At 47.6% G+C, this 23,562-nt stretch overlaps 1 pseudogene across 1 annotated transcript in view; it reads left to right on the forward strand.

Moving 5' to 3' along the window:
• LOC146798600 (solute carrier family 22 member 6-A-like) overlaps positions 1–23,562 on the forward strand; it is a 540,325-nt pseudogene that overhangs the window by 408,064 nt on the left and 108,699 nt on the right. Inside the window, exon 7 of the transcript XR_014969190.1 lies at positions 4,521–4,735. The product of XR_014969190.1 is annotated as a solute carrier family 22 member 6-A-like (transcript). The remainder of the gene's footprint in view (positions 1–4,520; positions 4,736–23,562) is intronic.

Here is a 23,562-nt window from a genome sequence, read left to right on the forward strand (position 1 = left end):
TCTTGCTGCTCCTGCCCTGCCCCCTTGCCCCCAGCCCTCTGTTTCCATGTGCAGACCCCCATTCCCTCCCTCCTGGCTTGTCTATTCCATTGTAATTCCCCTGATCCGTCCCTCCTGCCCTTTATGGTCTGTTATGTTGCAGCTTTCTCTCCTGTCTGTCTATTATGGTCAGCTAGCTACCATTGCCTCTTTCCCCTCTGTTCTCTGTTATCCATGTGCATGGTTCTGTCCCCTCCCTATTGCTTTGTATGGATTGTTGTGCTGCACTCCCATCCCGCATGCCCTGTGTGGTGTATTGTACTGCTGCAAACCCTGATGCCTGCCCTGTAGGGTCAGTTTGGGGCACCTCTTCATGTCCCTCCTGTCCTCTGTTATCCAAGTCCATGTCCCTACCCCAATTCCTCCTGCCTTCCATGATCCAATGTACCATACTTGCGAATATTTTGAACTTGATAGGAGGGAGATTTTGAAAAAAACTGGGGTATTGATTTTCCCCTTTGAGTTACATTGAAAAAGAGGAGATTGTAGACAGGAGACAGATCAAATAAAGCCCATTTTAGCTGAAAAACATTGGACGTTTCCTGGCTGAATCGGGTCTGTTGGCATGTATGGTTGTACTACCACTGCCTCTTCCTTCTGCCCACAATGGTCTATTATATTGCCACAGCCTCTCTTGCCAGTCCTGTATTGTTGGTTTGTTGCCCCTGCCCCCCTTTCCACTGCCCTCCATAGTCTGTTGTGCTGCCACTGCCCTGCCTGCATGCCCAGTGTGGTCAAATTGTTGCCTCTGCACCCTCCTACCTGCCTTCAATTTTCAGAGTCCGTGCCCCTGGCCTCTGCCTCTCAGCAGTATCCTAATGAACAACTAGATTGCTAACATTCTATATTTATTACAAAAGTGTGGAACGCCTGACGTCACCTTGATGTAATCAAAACTGTAATACCTAGAGCATTTCCTTTAGAAATTACATATATGAGAGGGTCTTATTTGCATCAAAATTATGGTTAGTGCTCTAAAAAACTAAAATGAGGACATGTTCTCTGAGTTTTCAAATAGTGACAAAGCACTTTTACATTATTTGTTATCTTTATGTTTTTTTATCCAGTTGACTACTTGATTAAATGTTGCACTTAGGGGAGAGGATGTGGTGTCACTTCCAGAGCTGCAAACTTTGCAAATGGGGAACCAGGTTGGAGTTTCTGCTTCAGATCGACATTCTGTGATTCTGGTAAAATCACTTAATCTCCCCATGTCTACAACCAAAATGAATTTGTTCTTGTGTGATGTAACCAATGTTCATGTAAAGCACTCCAATACCTGACAAGTCTGCACTATATAAAACTGCAAAACTACAAAAAATAAAAATTGTTTTCCACACTTCTGTCATTGGGCTACATGTGGGCTACATCTGGGTGATATTTGTGCTGCATTTGGGCTCTTTTGTCTCTGGTGGCCATCTTGGGAGATTTATTTGTTATGAAGTTTCCTAATTTCCTCATTTACTGCAGTCTCCTCAGTAGCAAATGCTTTCAGTTTTTTACTTTGATTCCATCAAGAAGGTATTCCGATATGTCACACATTTGCCATAGATTCTGAATGTTAGCACTCTAGTTGCTCATTAGATCACTGTAGTAAAGCTACTGCTCACCACGGAAGTCTGCTGCTGGTATTAAAAGTGCATGTTTCAGTCTGCATGTCAGAATTTTTAATGAAATAGAAGAGGATTTGAGAAGTCACTCAAAATGTGCCCTAATTTTTCTTTCTTCAGCACTAATCATAATTTCTATGGCATAATAAACACCCTCATTGTGTTCCTTTTTAAATTAAATGTTTTAAGTGTTACCACTTTATTCCAATCAAGATGGCTTCAGGTGTGCATACTTTTGTCATAAGTAAAACTGTTAGCGCTCTAGTTGTTCTTTAGAACACTCTGGGACATTCTGTCATTGGGCTATAATTGGGCTACATCTGGGTGAAATTTGTGCTACATTTGGGCTCTTTTGTTTCTGGTGACCATCTTGGGAGACTTATTTGTTATGAAGTCTCCTAATTTCCTCATTTACTGCAGTCTCCTCAGTAGGAAATGCTTTCAGTTTTTTACTTTGATTCCATCAAGAAGGTATTCCGATATGTCACACATTTGCCATAGATTCTGAATGTTAGCACTCTAGTTGCTCATTAGATCACTGTAGTAAAGCTACTGCTCACCAGGGAAGTCTGCTGCTGGTATTGAAAGTGCATGTTTCAGTCTGCATGTCAGAATTTTTTAATGAAATAGAAGAGGATTTGGGAAGTCACTCAAAATGTGCCCTAATTTTTCTTTCTGCAGCAACATTCATACTTTCTATGGCAAAATGAACCCCCTCATTTTGTTCCTTTTTAAATGAAATGTTTTAAGAGTTACCACTTTATTCCAATCAAGATGGCTTCAGGTGTGCAATACGTTTGTCATAAGTAGGACTGTTAGCGCTCTCGTTGTTCTTTGGAACACTTTGGGAAGCTGCAGTAGAACACAAAGGAATCAACTGACAGTCTCTGCTTTTGTTGGATGTACATGTTTTACTGAGAATGTCAGACTTCATTCTCACATGACTGAGAAAGATAATGTGAATTTACAGAAACTATGCTCTCAGTTTAGCTTATAGATCACCTTCCAAACCTCAGTGGGAAAAGCATGAGAAAATAGTTCTCTCAAACATGATTCATGATATCCCAGCAGAAGGCTTTTTCACATGGTAAAATCACCTTAGAACACACCACAATTCCTAAAATGAGTATGTACCATCAACAAATGATTTATAATGTAACTAAAGTCTTAAAACCTTCTATTAACTGCAATGCTTTTTAATGAGGTGCTATCATGTATATTGGTCCCAAGATGGCTTCCAACACTTCTTGGATGAAGTGCTGACAGCCAATCAGATCTCACGATGAGATGTGTGGTTAGGCTCCGCCCAGATATATATGTGATTTTACTTTTGATTTTCTCAGGAACTACTGAACGGATTTACACCATTTAACCAAAAGGCATGACTCTGAACCAAGGGCTACCTCTTTGCCAAATTTGGTGTAATTCCGTTCAGCAGTTCGAGCTGTAGCTGCGATTAAAGGTTCCTATGGAAAAATGCATGGGGAAAACACGTTTTGGGACCCCTCTTTTTTCTCAGCCCCCGCTTGATGACTCACCCCGAGACTTTCAGGATAGGAGCGGACTGGAGCGCCCCACCAGTTCGTAAAAGTTCGCAAAGATTCATCAACCGGCGCCAAAGTTATTCCAAAAAGAATGTTGCGGATTTCCTATGGATAATAGGTCCTAACTATAACTACCTACTGGTGACCGCCAGTAGGTAATATATATATATATATATATATATATATATATATATATATATATATATATTATCTACTGGCGGTCGCCAGTAGATAGTTATAGTTAGGACCACGTTTCCATAGGAAATCCGCAACATTCTATTTGGAATAACTTTGGCGCCGGTCTACGAATCCTCGCGAAATTTTCAAAATAGGTGGGGCGCTATGCTCCGCTCCTATCCTGAATGTCTCGGGGGGATTGCTCAAGCGGGGGCTGAGATAAAAGGGGGGTCCCAAAACGCGTTTTTCCCATGCATTTTTCCATAGGACCTTTAGACACAGCTACAGCCCGAACGGCTGAACAGAGTTCCTTGAAATTTGGCAGAGAGGTAGTCTACAGGTCAAGGAAGTGGCTTTTGTAGGTTTGGTGTAAATCTCTTCAGTAGATTCTGAGAAAATAGCCTTTAAATCAATATATATATCTGAGCCAGCTTACGGTGCGCTTACGGTGCGCTTACCGTACGCGTACGGTGACGTGCGCGAGCGCAATTCTGATTGGCCGTTAGATCTTAGTAAACATTCGAATCGGTCGAAACCAGGAAGCGGCGGCCGCCATTTTCTCTCTCGCACTCTGACAGGGGGTTGAAAAACAAAGTGCAAAAACATGTAAAGGGGCTGTTTAGACAGCTCTCAAGCACCTAGCCATGTCGAGGGAGTCCCCAACGATCCCCCAAATGAAAATAAATGTAACACAATAATATCAGTGCAAATACTTCCTATAGATGAGCAGCATACCGATGCTAAAATGCATTTCAATTAAACTACACCAATGTAAAACATTTTAGTGGGTGTTACTCGAAAAATGCATAAAACTGACAGCGTGAAGGTGAAAAGTGCTAAGTGCAAAATGGTGCAAAGATATTATTCAGTGACAAAAAAATATATAAACAATGATATAAGAGAAAGCAGCATCAGAAAACTGATATACCTCAACTTCATATATATATATAAATATATATATATATATATATACATATATAGTAGTTACAAGGCTTTACAAACTTAATTTCATTCAAAATTGTGCCCTGGACTCATGATGACTGTCTCTATCCTCTTTTCATGACTGCCCTACTGTGTCCACAGGAATGTCTGTAGTGGAAATCATGGGGCATCCAGGTCATGTGACCATCTGTGTGCTTTTCCATCCCAGGTTCTCCACCACCTTCGCCTATTATGGTCTGGCCACTGACCTTCAAAGCTTTGGAATCAGCATTTATCTAGTCCAAGTCACCTTTGGATCTGTTGACATCCCTTGTAAGGCCATCTCTGTACTTACAATGAGTTTTATTGGTCGACGCGCCGCCCAGGCATGCAGCCTTTCCTTGGCTGGGATAATCATTATGGCTAGCATCTTTGTCCCTACAGGTGAGTCTTATTTTTGGTACATATCTGTCTCGAGTAAACCTCCTCCACAGTACATGATTTACTATTAACTACAACACTGGATAGAGTAGGCATACTTTAGAGAAATTATCATTCTTGCTTCATTTTTCAGGGAGTAATTCCGCTTTCGCGATCACTGCAGCACCACTAGTAGGGTAAACAAAACCCTGAGCACATATTTAATACTATTACATTTTCAATATAATAACATGTACAAGTCTTCTCTTCCATATTCTTTATTTTCTTTTGTTTGCCCAGCCAGCACATTTTTCGCTGACTAGGGAGTTCCCTACAACTTCTTTAGGGCTGTCTTCCTCTTTCTATAGGTCAGAATTCACCTCAACACCAGCTTTACTTCCGTCTGGTAAATCTTCATAAAATCCCCGCATGGGTAAAGATCCTTGTAAACTGTTGCCATCTGTTCCCCAATATCCTTAACCATTAATTCCTCAGTCGAATTTCTGATCTCCCACACATTTTAGGACTTCTGAACGGAGAGTTTTCAGCACAGCTTGCAGTGTTCCCATGGACACATCACTTGTTAAATAAGCACACATATAAAAGTATACATAATCAGGGCTGGCTATAGGGCCTGTGCGATCGGTGCCACCGCCCCAGACGCTGACTTGGGGTGGGGGCGTAACAATGGTGGTATGTTTTACATTTTGAATTTGTGCTTTTCCAGAATAAGGACTCAAACTATATTGCCTACCAGTATCGATGAAATGTCACTCCTACACTAAACCTTGTAGTCCTGTCTGATGTAAGGTTTTCTATACACTGATTTGCACACGTATGATTGTGTCTGTGCAATGTTGAACAACCAGAACCAATTGGGCCTGGCGGTGCAGGGTACGCCTTAATCTCCTAGGTTCTCCTGCTTCAGCTAACAGAGACACAGGGACACTCTGTCGGCGTAAAAGGTCAGATTTTATTAGCTGCAGCTAGTACAGTTGTACTAGAAGTACACACGGTATGTTCTCGGGAGACTGCCACTTCACTCCGTGGCGCACAATCTTATATAGTACATTGGTGACATATACATTAACTAAGAACACACCTAAAACATACATAGAGGACCAATAAGGCAAGGTTATAGACAAATCATGTCCAATAGAAAAGGTTGAAAAACAAAGATATCGAGTAACTCGAAGAAGCCTCTCCTCCAACGTTGTTTGCCATCCCTCCCACAGTTTAAGGTATTAACATGTCTGTAACTGGCTTGCAGGTGGCGAGATACGTTCGTGTGTTTTGGAGGACAGTTGTGAAATGAGAGAATACGAGCGGAGGACAGCGAAGGCCAGAAGATGAGATAAAGTCAGAAGAGAATAGTGTGAACCAACAGATAGTTAAGACAGGGATTAGAAGAACCAGACAGGGATTAGGGTACTCGGCCAGTCTTCTAACACCAGCTTTGTAAACAGAGGCACAAGGCTATTTTGACACAATATTACAGGAAAAAGCAGAAAAGACTTTGTTTGTCGTGCTGCCTGAGTGAGGGCAACACAAAATGGCGGTGGAGCACAAAATGGCGGCTCAATGCGATCGTGATTGAAAATCGAATTTCCTCAGACCCTCCTTTTGCCAGAACTCAGGCAAGATACACAGACTCATGTTAATCTGAGTCGATGTCGATGGCCATGAAGTCATCGAGCTGTTGCTGTAACATCATTCTAATATTCTCTGTTCTTTGTGTCTTAGGTTTTGGGATGTACATAGTAGCACAAAGGTCGCAGATGGCGGGACCACAGTGCATACAAAGACAACAAGAGAAAACGATGGCTAAAACCATGCCAAGGAATGTTAGTACTTTCCAACCCCATTTGGACAGTAGTCCCCAAAACCATCCCAATAACGACCAATCTCCTTCGTCCTGATGAATCGACTCAGAGATTATATGTAATTTAGAGATGGCATGGTATACTGTCGGAGCGTCATCAGGTATATAAATACAGCAACTCGATTTGATCAATTTACAGACTCCACCACGATCTGCAAGAATAACATCTAAGGCAACTCGGTTCTGTAAAGTCATAAGACGATCCGCTTGTAGTTCCGCTGTAATATTACTCAAAGCTCCTACAGTGATGTCTATGGTAGTCTCTACAACACGAACCAGTTGTCTCATATTCCTGCTGTTTGCCATAGGACCCCAAAAAGGAAGAAATCCTTTAAGGAAGTCTCCTCCCTCTTGACCTGCTGTGTCTTTGGAATCAATAATTCCTCTGCCATATCTGTTTTTATGAATATTTGAAGAAGCAGTGTATGTAGGGGGAAGAAGAAAAGCTATATAGCAAGTTCCAGAAAAACCAGTCGGCAACCACGTATAGGCTCTATCGTGACAGATGAAATACGTGCCCTGAGATGGCACTAGTGGCGGCGTATTCTGAGAGGAGTGGATATAAGAAAAAGATGTGGAGAGATAGTAGAATAAGAAGGCACAGAGATAGAAGAAGGGACAACTTTTTGCTGCATAGCGTAAACAATCCATCCTATACACGCCAATAAAATACACAATAATATAAAAACACATAAAGTTATACCACAACAACTGTATATTATTCTACAATGATTGTTTTTCATTTTGTTCTTTCTCTCTCTTTCGCCTAATGTAGTTTCCATCTTCTAAATGGATGCTCACGGCAATCTTCCTTAATCACTTGGTCACGATTGTCTGCCGTCCTATGACACTGCAAGTCCTGCAGGCCTATTGCCACTACTCAGGTCACAACCAAGACTCCTACCGTGACCCTGCAACCGGGATAGAAACTACATAGAAGAGAGAATCTCAAGTGTTCTTCTTCAGTCTGGGTCCCAAATCGTAATGAGCCTTATCAGGTACAGTCTGATCCTGAAACAATGTTCGTGGATTTGTGGCATTCAGACGAAAATGTAGTGGTACAGCTTCTTGGAGAATGTTGTCGCTTTCTTTTTCCGACAATGTTCCATTCAAGTGTGCATCACTAAAAGGTATGAATCGGAGAACCTTCTCACTCTCAGAGTCACTTATACCCTTACGGACCCACTGATCAAAGGGCAGAGGCAAAGGAACCTTCTTGCAATGCACGCCGTGGATCCAGTCCTTCTTTCCTTCAACCTTCACTGCTGTACGAGTGGCTAGGAGAACCTGACAGGGTTCTCTCCAGCGAGGCTCCAAGTTCTTCGTCCTTTGGAAATTCCTCACACAAGCCCAGTCACCTGGTTGGATGGAATGACCTGAGTCTGTGGAGGCCTCTGGCAAAGCGCTCTGAACTTGTTGATGGAGAACACGCAATTTAGTTGTAAGGTCGTGCAAATAATCAATCAACATTGGGTATGGCAAGTCTGAATACTTCTTAGGGCGAGGGACTCCCCATATATTAGCTGGGCGTCCGAAAATTATCTCATAAGGGCTAAGTCCCAAACGAGAATGTACAGCCGTTCTGGTGGATAGAAGAGCCAAAGGTAGTGCATCGGGCCAACTAAGGCCTGTACTGGCCTGTACTTTAGCAAGTTTGAGTTTTAGGGTGCCATTATAGCACTCCACTAGACCTGCTGACTGTGGATGGTTTGCCGCATGGAACTTCTGTTTTATACCAAGACCTGCACAAACTTTTTGCATGACTTGGCCCACAAATTCGCTCCCATTGTCACTCCAGACAATGCGCAACAAACCAAATCTAGGAAAAAACTCTTTTAGAAGTACTTTGGCTGTAGATAAAGCAGTATTGTCTTTCAGGGGGTAAGCCTCTATCCATCTGGAAAAGGCACATACCACCACTAGAACATATTTGAGATTGTTGCATCGTTCCATGTGAATGTAATCGATTTGCAACACCTCAAATGGATAGGTCGGAGGAGCAAAGTGACCTGCTGGAGTTGGGGTTCCCTTTCCCGGATTGTACATTAAGCAAACAATGCAATGTTTCACTACATTTTCTGCACACTTTGGGATTCCTTCATTTTCCCACACTGGAGCCAGAAGCTTGCATATTCCTTTTGCACTTCGGTGGGCTGGACCATGCGCCATAGTAACTACAGGTAGTACATAAGCGTCTGGTAACAGCCAACGTTGGTGCTCGGATAATTCTACCCAACATCCCATCTCGTCTAACATTCCTGTACTTTCTTTCCACTTCCTCAATTCTTTTTCTGTAGCCTCTTCTTGAATTGATTTCACACTTTCTACTGTGTCCTCATACATTCCTCTCTCTCTGACCCAATTTGCAGGGCCTGCAACATACATGCGACTTGTAGCATCTCTGGCTGTCTTTTTCGCTACTTCATCCGCAAATGCATTCCCGCGACCAACATCGTCAACAATCTTCTTATGTGCAGTACACTTCACAATTGCTATCTGGGTAGGCAAAGCAAGTGACTCAAAAAGGTCAGTCACCAACTGACCATGTTGTATCTTAACGCCGTGGGAAGTAAGGAATCCCCTTTCTTTCCACAAACGTCCAAAATTGAACGCTACACCAAAAGCGTATTGGCTATCGGTGTACACGTTCACTCTTTTTCCTTTGGATAACACACACGCTCTGGTTAAGGCTATCAGTTCAGCTGCCTGAGCTGAATTATGTTTGATGCGTGCTGTTTCCACGATTGTATGCAAAGTAGTAACAGCATAGGCTGAAGTTGTCTCTCCATTAGGAAGCTTAAAACAAGAACCGTCTACCCATAGCGTTCCATCCGGATTCACTAATGGCGTATCTGTTAAGTCAATTCTACCCTGTGTCTCTTCCTCAGTACAAAAGAAACAATCAAGTTGTTCCTGAACACCTTTCTCTTCTGGAAGAGGCAACAAAGTAGCTGGATTTAAAGTATTACATCGTTTGATATGCACATGACTAGCCAAGAGCGTCAGCTCATATCCAGACAAACGAGCACTCGTAAGATGCTGTGTTTTTGTTCTGTTTAGCAAAGTATCCACTGCATGTGGCACTGTTGGACTTGGCCCTTCTGGCCGGTTCACCCCGAAACTTTTTGCGTAATATGGTGACTTGGTTTAGTGATTTTAGTGACTTCTGCGCACTTTACCGCTGTGTCCCAGGGTAAAGTGCGTGCGTGTTGTGAGGTTGGCCTGCCCTCCCATCGGAATGCATGGGGGAATGTATGTGTCCCGGTAGTTCCTGATGCGTGGGGTGTGCAGGCCCGTGTTTGGTATGTGCGGACTCGTGGGAGTGAATGCTGCACGTTGATGTGTGCAGCGTGCATGTACCTGGTGTGGAAGTGCCACTTCTAGAAGTGGGCACTTCAGTGTGCAGTCTGAAATGTGTGGCTTGTCTGGCGATTGGCTGGTGAGGTCAGGTGACGGACTAGGGAATTCCCCAGAGTCAGGAGGAGTCACCCAGTGGTGAATGGGGAGTTAGCATGTTGATGGCTGGGGAGGAGTGTACCTGGGTCCTGAATAGGACAGGGATCCCCCCACACAATGCTGGCGCCGACCCCTGTGGTGCGTCTAATGACCCTAGCCCTGCCAGTGAATAGGGAGAGGGGCTGAGCAAAACAAAGTGCTCAGGAACCTGCTGGAACTGGTTCGCCCCTTCCCTGCACCTTAGACAAAGCCTTGTACTGTATAAAAATGGGGCTGTGTCCCCACAGAAGTTGTTCTCTTGCAGGATCCACTTGAGGGGGGGCCTGCTGCTGCTGGGCGCCAGGAGAGACCGCCACTGGGGACTGCCTCCCTGCTGGAGGGCCCTGTGAGCTGGCTCTGGGCCCAGCCTTTGCCCCCTGCTCTCTGAAGGACCTTTTTGGTGGTTGAACACTGCTTATAGCGCCTGGGAGCGCTTTCTGGACTTCGTAGCGCTGTGCGCGCTGTTTTCCTGAACTTAGCCACCTCCATAGCGCTGGGAGCGCTGGTTTGCTTTAGAGCGCTAGGCGCGCGGTGATACTGATAGCGGGTGCCCACCCCGCGATTCTGCCGTGTTTGTGATTCAGCCTGCGGGTGCCCACCCCGCTTATTGGCGTGTATTTCGAGGGAGCCTACCCCTCTTACGGCCGGAATAATCACCGCTGCAGCCCGGGCTGAAACCGGAAGTCAGGCAGCGCTGACCGGGACACCCAGAACAGGAAGTAGGAGGGCGGGAGCCTACCCCGCCTCCTTCCAGAAACGGGCGCTGATCGGGAAGCCCCGGAGCCGGCAGGAGCCTACCCTGCGCCCCGGGGCACTGAGGAGAGTGACGAGGACGGGGGCGCGAGGCACATTGTCGGTGCCTGCCCCCTCCGTGTCAAGGAACAGCCCCGGAGTCCGCCGGCAACAGAAAGAAGGAGCGGGAGCCCTCCTGTGTCCGGTGAGGCGCCCGGTTGAGCCCGTGAGCTCCGCATCCAAGTCCCGGTGAGTGAGGGGGCGGAGGGATCAAAGTCACGAGCCGGCGAAGGCTCCGATGCGAGGGGAGCATTGTGTGCGTGCTCAGAGCGCTCGGAGCGCTCCAACGTCGGGGGCCATGAATGATCTCGAGTGCGTGTAGCACTCCCAGAGGGGGCATTGGTTCTCGAGCCCCGTAAGGCTCCAACGACGGTGCCACTCTTGATTTAGAGCCCCGGGAGGCTCTAGGGGGCATTACAAGTGGCGCAGAGTCCAGAGGGACTCCAACGTGTGGGGCATTGTTGTTTCTCGAGCCCAGTGAGGCTCCAACGTTGTGCTGAGCCACGAAGGCTCTAGAGGGCACATTGTTATTGGTCAGAGCCCGGAGAGGGCTCCAGAGGCACGCAGGGTGCCTGAAGTTCGTTTTCCAGCTGCCCAGCACTTAGTGGGCAGCTGCCACGTTTAGGTGGGGGACCATTCTTGTTCTAGTCTGCGCAGCTGGGGCAGCCTGACTTTGTTAAACGCAGGGCGTCCTAGCCCCTTCCAGGCCAGTTGGCCCAGGGACTGCCACAGGTGGTGGCATAGGAGTTTTGCGCAATTGTGTTCCTACTTGCACCTCTGAATGTGTTTTGATGCGTCATGTGCCATTGCTTTTACACCTCTGAATGTTTTTAGGCATCATGTGTTTTTCCTTCCATACACCTCTGAATGTGATGCATCATGTGTAACGTTCTATTACCCCTACAGGTGTTGTGATACGTAGGTGGTTGTTGCTTTCTCCTAGTACAGGTGGTGCTAGTGAGGTTCTAGTCCCCTGCGTAACAGTCTCCTAAAGTAGTTAGGGTTACGTAGGTGGTACTTCCCCGACACCAGTAAGTACTGGTTGTGTGCTATACATATTATTTTTGTGCTACAGTGATTTTATATATTTTGTGTGCTAAATATCTAAAAAGTGCTAATTCCTGACAGTGGTCCAGGTGGCCCTGTCTTGTACATAATCCCTTGTAAATTCTGCCCGTGCCTGTTGGCACATTGTAAAGTGTGTGTTTTTATCTAATGTGTTGTGTATAATACAAAGGCTATTTTTATAGAATACCTTGTGTGGAGTTTCCTTTGTGGTGGGCCTTGGGTGTTGTTGCTGGGTGCGCGCGCAAACGCTTTACACATCGCCTCAGAGATAAGCCTGACTGCTCGTGCCAAGCTACCAAGGGGGTGAGCAGGGGTTATCTTTGGCGTGTAACTTCCTTGCCCTGACTAGAGTGGTGGTTTCTGCCTGGCTTTGGCGCAAGCCTTAGCCAACCCGAAACCGCCAGGTCTAACATTGGTGATCAGCGGTGGGATTTGGACTTGCGTTTGCGCTGTACCGCAGCAGCGACTGGCTACACCACAAAACTCTGCATTAGATAAATCACATTTTAGGGATTATTGTTTTTGAAGTTCCTTTATTTCTTCTCCTGAAGGTATCATTGTGTAATTGTGTCCAGTACATTTGTCCCCCCGCCCTGCGCCCAGAGTTTGGTACCTGTGTCACGTGGTGGTCAGGTTGAGGGATCAGGGGTGGTAGAAACTGCCTTACCAGTCCGAGGGGAGGGTTGGGTGTGGATGGTGTGTGGGGCACTAGACAGTGAGTGTGAGTTCTCCAGGATAGAGAGCTCACTGAAACCTTTTGTGAATTGTGTACTCCTGTGTAGCTCCGACCCCCAGGTTCCTTGTGTTGAACTCTTCTCAGGAACGTCCGCCAAAATGGAGCCTGCTTTTAACTTCTGTAGTCTGTTTAGGTACAGTAGGTTGGAGCTGGCAAGGTTCTGTGAGGAGAGGGACATAGAGGTGGGTGAGTCAGATACCCAGTCCAAACTGAGGGACAACCTGATCCTTTGGCAAAAGGAGGAGTGGGAGCGGGAGCGCAGCGAGGAAGATAGGGCCCGGGCCGCACGCCGAGAGGGTGGTGGGTCTGAGGGGAGCCCTGAGGAATCTGAGGAGGAGGAAGGTTACCTGACAGGGACGTCAGTAGAGAGTGGAGACCCCATAGATAGGGAGTCCCTTGCTGGGTCCAGTGTCAGGAGCAGCACCCCATCCCTTTCCCTGTCCCCAGAGGATTGGGTAGATAGGAGGGAAGAGAGGGAGCATCAGCTGGCCATGGAGAAGCTCAGGTTAGAGCATGCCTGGGGGATGGCGCAACTGACTATGGCAGAGAAAAAGCTGGAGACCGAGAGGGTCTTAGCGCAGGAGAGGATGGCGGAGGCTGAGAGGGCCTTCGCCAGGGAGAAATCAGTGCTGGAGAGTAGATTATCGCCTGCGCGCAGTCGTAGTTTTCTGGGCTCCCCAGGGAGGGTTGAGTCCAGTGGTGGCAGCGAAATAGAGTCCCGTGCGACAAGTCCCACTCCCAGTTTCCCCAGTCTGGTACCTGTTTCCCAAGAGGAGGAGTATAGGTTGAAGTTCAGGGGCAGTAGAAAACCGTCTCACCAGTCGTGGGGGTTGTTTGTGGATGACTGTCATGATGCACTGTGGGACTGGCTGGAGGTCAACACGGAAGAGGATTTGGATATAGTGCTCAAAATGATTGTCAAAGACCAGATGCTCAGTAGTTGTTCTCCAGGGTTGCGCCGGCACCTGTTGAGGTATGACTACTTTTGTCCTTGGGCGCTGGCAGAGGAAGCAGAGCGCTGGGAAAGCGCTAAAGGTTCTCTGGAGTCATTAGGGAGTGACTCAAGTCGTGGTTCAGGTACCTTCCAGCCCAGCGTGGTGGAAGAGGCTCCGTGTAGCCCAGCTAGGTCCCAGTGTAGCGAGGAGGGTGTAGGGGCTTACGGCCTGGCTCAGTGGAGCGGGAGTAAGTGGGTGACCGAGGGTCCCCTGACGTACGAAACCCTGCCTCGGGACTTGGGTGGTTTCAGGAGGGAACACCAAGTTGGGGACCTAGGCTGTCCTGTTAGCCCATTTGAGGAGGATCACCTAGTGAGTAGAGGACCGGGAGCGCCTGTAAACAGGGCTCCTGTGGTTCTAGTGTCTGGCAGTACCGCTCCAGTAGAGAGGGTACAGAAGTCCAGCGGGAGGAGTGGCATGGGGCTGTGTTCCCCGGTGGAGGAGCCAGTGGGTCAGAGACCAGCCGGGAGGGCTGAGTCTCCTAGAAGTGACCATGGCGACTACACGTCTGGCCTGGGGGATCTTTGCGCACTGTCAGGTGGACAGGGGACGGGAGATCTGCGCCAGGCAGACGGTCATGCAACATATGAGGCATATGTTACTCTCGGGGGGATGGTGTGTAAATCCCCAGAAGTCCTGGAGTGCCAGGCAATTATTCCACCGAAGGTTTTAGACCGGAGGTTGGAAGGCCAGGTTCAGGAGCAGCCTGACCTGAAGGGTCTGACTACTGTAACCAGTGTCCTGACCGGTTCTTCTTCCAGAGGGGCCGCCCCAGTTGGTAGGGAGCAGGACTCTGGAAGGGGGTGCAGAGGGTGGGAGAGCCCACCTCTGACCCCGGTGCAACCTGAGGGGTTAAACCCTAGGTTGGTAGACCAGCTCTCAGGGAGGGGTCCTGAGCTGGTTGGTGAGTTATGTTACGGGGTCGCCTCTCAGAGGAAGAGAGGGCGGAACCCTAGGAGAAGAGGTAGGGGGAGGAGAGCCTCACCCGCGACTTCTGGTCAGCCTGAGGGTACGGGCCCTAGGCTGGAGGATCAGTGGCAGTTTAGAACTGCCCTGATGAGGGGTAGAGTGGAGAATGGCTGCTATGTGCCAGGGGTTACTACCCCCCACTCTGTGGTTAGGCAAGGACCAGTGGCACCTGGGGGGCCTAGGGCCTGGTCTTGGCCGCGGACAGCTTGGAAGTACCAGTGGGGTAGCCCAGCTGGTCCGGAGAGTGGTTTGAGAAGAAACCCCAGGGGTTCACCGTGGCGTAGAACAGGAGGGTGTCCCGGCAGTGGAAGGGCCCGCGTCCGTGTTCTATCGCCCCAAGCAGGGAAGTCCATCACGGTGGTGATTGGTCTACCCTGCGTTTTGGCTGGAAGGGGGTTGTGTTGGACTTGGCCCTTCTGGCCGGTTCACCCCGAAACTTTTTGCGTAATATGGTTACTTGGTTTAGTGATTTTAGTGACTTCTGCGCACTTTACCGCTGTGTCCCAGGGTAAAGTGCGTGCGTGTTGTGAGGTTGGCCTGCCCTCCCATAGGAATGCATGGGGGAATGTATGTGTCCCGGTAGTTCCTGATGCGTGGGGTGTGCAGGCCCGTGTTTGGTATGTGCGGACTCGTGGGAGTGAATGCTGCGCGTTGATGTGTGCAGCGTGCATGTACCTGGTGTGGAAGTGCCACTTCTAGAAGTGGGCACTTCAGTGTGCAGTCTGAAATGTGTGGCTTGTCTGGCGATTGGCTGGTGAGGTCAGGTGACGGACTAGGGAATTCCCCAGAGTCAGGAGGAGTCACCCAGTGGTGAATGGGGAGTTAGCATGTTGATGGCTGGGGAGGAGTGTACCTGGGTCCTGAATAGGACAGGGATCCCCCCACACAATGCTGGCGCCGACCCCTGTGGTGCGTCTAATGACCCTAGCCCTGCCAGTGAATAGGGAGAGGGGCTGAGCAAAACAAAGTGCTCAGGAACCTGCTGGAACTGGTTCGCCCCTTCCCTGCACCTTAGACAAAGCCTTGTACTGTATAAAAATGGGGCTGTGTCCCCACAGAAGTTGTTCTCTTGCAGGATCCACTTGAGGGGGGGCCTGCTGCTGCTGGGCGCCAGGAGAGACCGCCACTGGGGACTGCCTCCCTGCTGGAGGGCCCTGTGAGCTGGCTCTGGGCCCAGCCTTTGCCCCCTGCTCTCTGAAGGACCTTTTTGGTGGTTGAACACTGCTTATAGCGCCTGGGAGCGCTTTCTGAACTTCGTAGCACTGTGCGCGCTGTTTTCCTGGACTTAGCCACCTCCATAGCGCTGGGAGCGCTGGTTTGCTTTAGAGCGCTAGGCGCGCGGTGATCCTGATAGCGGGTGCCCACCCCGCGATTCTGCCGTGTTTGTGATTCAGCCTGCGGGTGCCCACCCCGCTTATTGGCGTGTATTTCGAGGGAGCCTACCCCTCTTACGGCCGGAATAATCACCGCTGCAGCCCGGGCTGAAACCGGAAGTCAGGCAGCGCTGACCGGGACACCCAGAACAGGAAGTAGGAGGGCGGGAGCCTACCCCGCCACCTTCCAGAAACGGGCGCTGATCGGGAAGCCCCGGAGCCGGCAGGAGCCTACCCTGCGCCCCGGGGCACTGAGGAGAGTGACGAGGACGGGGGCGCGAGGCACATTGTCGGTGCCTGCCCCCTCCGTGTCAAGGAACAGCCCCGGAGTCCGCCGGCAACAGAAAGAAGGAGCGGGAGCCCTCCTGTGTCCGGTGAGGCGCCCGGTTGAGCCCGTGAGCTCCGCATCCAAGTGCCGGTGAGTGAGGGGGCGGAGGGATCAAAGTCACGAGCCGGCGAAGGCTCCGATGCGAGGGGAGCATTGTGTGCGTGCTCAGAGCGCTCGGAGCGCTCCAACGTCGGGGGCCATGAATGATCTCGAGTGCGTGTAGCACTCCCAGAGGGGGCATTGGTTCTCGAGCCCCGTAAGGCTCCAACGACGGTGCCACTCTTGATTTAGAGCCCCGGGAGGCTCTAGGGGGCATTACAAGTGGCGCAGAGTCCAGAGGGACTCCAACGTGTGGGGCATTGTTGTTTCTCGAGCCCAGTGAGGCTCCAACGTTGTGCTGAGCCACGAAGGCTCTAGAGGGCACATTGTTATTGGTCAGAGCCCGGAGAGTGCTCCAGAGGCACGCAGGGTGCCTGAAGTTCGTTTTCCAGCTGCCCAGCACTTAGTGGGCAGCTGCCACGTTTAGGTGGGGGACCATTCTTGTTCTAGTCTGCGCAGCTGGCGCAGCCTGACTTTGTTAAACGCAGGGCGTCCTAGCCCCTTCCAGGCCAGTTGGCCCAGGGACTGCCACAGGTGGTGGCATAGGAGTTTTGCGCAATTGTGTTCCTACTTGCACCTCTGAATGTGTTTTGATGCGTCATGTGCCATTGCTTTTACACCTCTGAATGTTTTTAGGCATCATGTGTTTTTCCTTCCATACACCTCTGAATGTGATGCATCATGTGTAACGTTCTATTACCCCTACAGGTGTTGTGATACGTAGGTGGTTGTTGCTTTCTCCTAGTACAGGTGGTGCTAGTGAGGTTCTAGTCCCCTGCGTAACAGTCTCCTAAAGTAGTTAGGGTTACGTAGGTGGTACTTCCCCGACACCAGTAAGTACTGGTTGTGTGCTATACATATTATTTTTGTGCTACAGTGATTTTATATATTTTGTGTGCTAAATATCTAAAAAGTGCTAATTCCTGACAGTGGTCCAGGTGGCCCTGTCTTGTACATAATCCCTTGTAAATTCTGCCCGTGCCTGTTGGCACATTGTAAAGTGTGTGTTTTTATCTAATGTGTTGTGTATAATACAAAGGCTATTTTTATAGAATACCTTGTGTGGAGTTTCCTTTGTGGTGGGCCTTGGGTGTTGTTGCTGGGTGCGCGCGCAAACGCTTTACACATCGCCTCAGAGATAAGCCTGACTGCTCGTGCCAAGCTACCAAGGGGGTGAGCAGGGGTTATCTTTGGCGTGTAACTTCCTTGCCCTGACTAGAGTGGTGGTTTCTGCCTGGCTTTGGCGCAAGCCTTAGCCAACCCGAAACCGCCAGGTCTAACAGGCACCATAACAATGAGAGTATTATCTAGCACCACTCCAGCAGACTGTTGAATAGAAATTGCTGCTGCTGTCGCTTTAAGACAACTAGGCAATGCTTTAGCTACTGGATCTAATGTAGCCGAAAAATAGGCACATGGCCGCTGTCTATCTGCAAATCGCTGTGTTAAGACTGACAACGCACAACCTTCTCTTTCATGAACATAGAGCGTAAAAGGCTTACTGTAATCAGGAGTACCTAGTACAGGAGCAGAACACAGAGCAGTACGTAAGTCAGTAAAACTCCTCTCCAGCAGACTGTCGAATAGAAATTGCTGCTGCTGCTGTCGCTTTAAGACAACTAGGCAATGCTTTAGCTACTGGATCTAATAAAGCCGAAAAATAGGCACATGGCGGCTGTCTATCTGCAAATCGCTGTGTTAAGACTGACAACGCACAACCTTCTCTTTCATGAACATAGAGCGTAAAAGGCTTACTGTAATCAGGAGTTCCTAGTACAGGAGCAGAACACAGAGCAATATGTAAGTCAGTAAAACTCCTCTGACATTCGTCAGTCCATGGAAGGGGCTGAGGCGTATCTTTAAAAGTGAGTGCAAACAAAGGTTTGGCCAACAGAGAGAAGTTAGGGATCCACTGCCTACAATAGGAAGTAATGGCCAGAAAGGCACGTACCTCTCTTTCTGTGGATGGCACAGACATTTGCGCAATTGCTTGGATACGTTCTGGGGTTAATCGTCTTCCCTCCTTTGATAAGAGATGACCCAAGTAGGTAACCTCTTGACGAACATATTGAAGCTTAGAAGGTGAAACCTTATGATTAAGATTGGATAAATGTCGCAGCAATGCAACCGTCACATTCTTACATATATCCTCTGAATCAGCAGCGATTAACAAGTCGTCCATGTACTGAATGAGAGCAGCACCAGACGGCAAGGAAAAAGCATCAAGAAGGCATTTTAAAGCTGGACTATAAATAGAGGGACTTTCACAATAGCCTTGAGGTGCGCGTTTGAACCGGAAGCTTCGGCCTCCAAGAGAGAAGCCAAAAATGTCCCTACTCTCTTCAGCAATGGGAATACTAAAGAAAGCATTTTTCAGATCGATAACAGAAAACCAAACCGCTGTAGAAGGTATCATCGTCAACAACGCAGTGATATCTGGGACAACAGGAAACTGTGGTACAACAATTTTGTTTACCTCCCGAAGATCAATTACAAAGCGATAAACAGGAGGCTGAGAAGGATCAGTGCATTTAAGAACAGGAAGAATAGGGCTATTACATATGTTACCTCTCGTTTCCTCAACCACATCTTTCTGAATCAAATCATGAATGATTTCCAGAAGCGCTTTTTCACCTTCTGTGGAAATTCTATATTGAGGAACGCGTGGCAATTCAGCATTGGGCTTGAGAGTAACAACATAAGGTGGAATTTTAAGACAACCAACATCATTTGGACCTGTGGCCCAAAGCGTTGTAGGAAGAGAAAGCAATTCAGATGGAAATTGATGTTTTGACAAATACATTGCAGAAGTCAGTTGTTGTCCTAAAGTGAGATATACACCAGAAGGAGAACAAGATATTGTGGCATGCAGTCTTTTTAATAGATCCAAGCCCAGTAGATTCTCGCTGCAACCATTCGTTAAGAGAAGCGGAACTTCTAAATCATAAGGACCAATTGAAATAGGCAAAGGGCAAGAAACCGGATTACGAACTGGGGCGCCAGAAAAACCTACAGATACATTCGTTAAGCCAGACAAAGGTGCCCCAGGGAGTTTTGAATGAATGATAGAACTTCTCATCGCACCAGTATCTAAAAGGAATGGCTCTGAAATACCCATTGTAGTGACATTAACATAAGGTCCATTCTGATCTACTGGAATTGGCACAACTCCCTTACTTTGTCCACGGCTGTCCTAGTTAACATGAAGACGTTCATTCCCGTCTCCAACATAACAATCCTCATTGTAATACTGTGTACACCGAGCGTTTTGCTGATCAAAGTAGTTCACGGAATTAGAAGGAGGAAGGGAACGCTGTTCTTGGGTCAACATACCTCGACCTCTACCTCTGTTTGCTGACTGGAGGCCAGCACGACCTCGCGGAGCAGATAGTGTCCCATTACGCTGCAATAAAACCGGACAACTATTCTTAAAATGATCTTCCTCTCTACAATAGGCACATTGATTAGGACCTAACAAAGGTCGTGGAATATATGGCTCAGGCTTTTGATACACCCTTTGAAACTGTGGAGGCTGTTGAAACTGGGGCTGAGCATAACGAGGTGGATAAGCCTGTTGCAAGAGAACCTTAGTTTTTAATTCTTTAGTCTTTTTCTCTTGCTTATCTTTTTCTTCTTTATCTCTATTTTCATAATATTGAGCAGTAGCCAATATCTGGGCTGAAGAAGAAACAGCCCATGAACTTTCGGAGTCTTTCAGCTTATGCGACAGCTCAGGAAGCAAATTAAATACGAACTTATCTACAAATAATCGCTGCCCACCCTCCGTAGTCATATCCTGACCACTGTGATCAATGAATGTCTCCTCAAAACGAGTGAAGAAATCGGAGACACTCTCATCTTTCTTCTGTTTACACGCGGCTAGTTTATCCCAGTTAACTCTCAAGGCAGGCATCATCGTTTTCATTAATGTAATAATCCTACCAGGGAGTTCTGAAATCAAAGCATCAGGCTTCGCACCACCCACTTGGTTTCTATCTGCGGCAATTAAAACAGCACCTAATTCTTGTGCATGATTCTCCTTACGAATTCTAGCCCATAACGCTTGTGGGACTATATTCCCCATCAACATATCAATATCTGCTAAATTCATGATGCAAGCATCAACAGTCTGTGACAATTCTTTATAATAACCTGCAGGGTTCTTACGAGGATCCGGTAGAGACTGTTTAAGAGCCAAGACTTCAGATCTTTTCCAGGGGACATGTACCCATATATGCTGGAAATGAGCAGGAATAGCTAGATTAGCACCTGCTGCCGGAACCTCTTCTCTCCATACCGGAGGAACCTCTCTCATTGGATAATTTTTCAGTGTCAACCTAACTGAGGGATCGGAGTCAAGAAAAGTCTGTGAAGTAAATAAGGTTCTAAAGGAAACAAGTGTCTTTACAGCGTCCTCAACATTAGAACCCACAATGAGTCCCTTATCAAAATTAGCCTGAATATCTAACAGACCCTGAGGGACCGAACCCAAGTCCATATCCTCCCAACCTTTAACAAGAGTATCTCACATAGTATTGAAGACATATCTCTGCGTAGGCGCATTCCACTGTGAGAAGGTAGGCATAATGTCGGGTACACTATACCGAGGACCCTTCTCAATCCATTTGCGAGCGAGAGAGTCCAATCTTTCTCGTTCTTCGGAAGCTGGAAACTGACTACGAGACTGTCTTCGAGAAAATGCCGGAGACACATTTAACGCCTCAAAGAAAGGAGATAAAAGACCAGAGACCGTATCTGTAAGTCGTTTACGCATAGACGGAGAATTGGACATAAGGATAGGGGACAAGGTATTAGGCCAACTAACTGAAGAGAAATCAGTAATTACCGGGGGAGCAGAGGGCGAAGAAGATGAAGGTAAAGGGGTCGAAGGCAAAGTTGGCAGAGGAGGCATTACTTGAGGGGGCAAATGTGGAAGAGCCGGAGCAAGCGGAGGCGCAACTGGCGGCTGAACAGGCTGTAACAATGGGGGTGCATTAGCACCTTGTACATAGGGCGGAGGCAATCTTAGTAGGTGAGACATCAAGGGATCTTCCTCTAAATCCTTTCTTTTATCAGAAGGGGAAGCTGGCAACATCGGATAGCATTTATCTACCGCCATACGATGCTGTCTCTCTGAAATTTCCATCGCATTATCAACTTAATCATCTCTAAGTTGCTGAGCAGCCTGTATAATTGTCATACTCTGTGCTTTCCTATCTCGTTTTTCTTGCTTAATTTTTCTCTGTTTGGCTTCCTTACGCCAAAGGCGGAAAGAGTCAAACATTGCCGGCCGGGCTTTTCTTTTAAATAAAATAGTTTCCAAACTATCTAGTATGTCGGGCTCAAAGCTACCATTTTCTGGCAATTTTAAAACACCATCATTCTTCGTGTATCTGATCCATGCCTCGTTAAAGGCAATGGGGCCAACACCATGTTTAGAATAGAGCTCATAAGTGGGAGTTCCAACCGAAAGAATCGGACAAGAGTCCTCCAACCGGGAATCCCTATTACAACCAAAACAACAAAGTTTCTCAAACTTAGTCAGACCAGGCATCGGTATTTCACTGGACTGTTCACAAACATCAAGGGGGTTAACTCAATTAATACAGCACAAATGTACTTACCCCTCGGCTTCGGTTATTGCAATACCCGAATCAAAGACCCAAAGAACCTAAGAACCAAAGAACCAAAGAACCGAAGAACCAAAGAACCTAAGGACCAAAGAACCAAAGAACCAAATGTGGGAGCGACCCACCAATACTTAACTAAGATGTCTTACACCAACAGAGGCCCGTCTATTGTCTCGCTCTACCATACATCACCAAAAAGAGGGCCAAGGCAGGGCGGCAGTCAGGGCAGCAGTCGTCAGTAGCCGTCAGGAAGGAGTAACCACGCTGCAAAAGACCTTCGGACCACTTTCGACATACAGGGGTCGCTTGACGTGGCTCGCGATTCCTCCAGAATATTCTTGCGGGGTTCCTCACGGCCTTCAGGCAGAACCATTACCTCTGAAGCCGCCGCACGTTGGGCGCCAGTTGAAGAACCAGAACCAATTGGGCCTGGCGGCGCAGGGTACGCCTTAATCTCCTGGGTTCTCCTGCTTCAGCTAACAGAGACACGGGGACACTCTGTCGGCGTAAAAGATCAGATTTTATTAGCTGCAGCTAGTACAGTTGTCCTAGAAGTACACACGGTATGTTCTCAGGAGACTGCCACTTCACTCCGTGGCGCACAATCTTATATAGTACATAGGTGACATATACATTAACCAAGAACACACCTAAAACATACATAGAGGACCAATAAGTTAAGGTTAAAGACAAATCATGTCCAATAGAAAAGGTTGAAAAACAAAGATATCGAGTAACTCGAAGAAGCCTCTCCTCCAACGGTGTTTGCCATCCCGCCCACAGGTTAAGGTATTAACATGTCTGTAACTGACTTGCAGGTGGCGAGATACGTTCATGTGTTTTGGAGGACAGTTGTGAAATGAGAGAATACGAGCGGAGGACAGCGAAGGCCAGAAGATGAGATAAAGTCAGAAGAGAATAGTGTGAACCAACAGATAGTTAAGACAGGGATTAGAAGAACCAGACAGGGATTAGTGTACTCGGCCAGTCTTCTAACACCAGCTTTGTAAACAGAGGCACAAGGCTATTTTGACACAATATTGCAGGAAAAAGCAGTCGTTTGTCGTGCTGCCTGAGTGAGGGCAACACAAAATGGCGGTGGAGCACAAAATGGCGGCTCAATGCGATCGTGATTGAAAATCGAATTTCCTCAATGTGTGTGTGAAGTAAAGTGCTCTCACACCTTACACTGGTATGAGTGGTGCTATAAAACTAAATGAATCTGAGAGACAGTAGTCATGGAGACTTGAGGGGCAGTGATGAAGGGTGCTAGTGACAGAATCCGTGGCAGAGGTGGTCATTCGGGGGGGCACCAGCAAACATCGCAAATTGCGCCACCAGTGTTAAAGCCGGCCCTGTACATAATGTCTGTGAAGAACTAATTATTTTTCATTATTTGTCTCTCTTATTATTTTCCCCTGACCTTCCTTTTCTTTTCTGTTTTCAATTTAATCGATGAAAATAGAGCTTTGTTTGTGTTTCAA

This window comes from Triturus cristatus, chromosome 9 (assembly GCF_964204655.1).
Source record: "Triturus cristatus chromosome 9, aTriCri1.1, whole genome shotgun sequence".
Taxonomy (NCBI): Eukaryota; Metazoa; Chordata; class Amphibia; order Caudata; family Salamandridae; genus Triturus; species Triturus cristatus.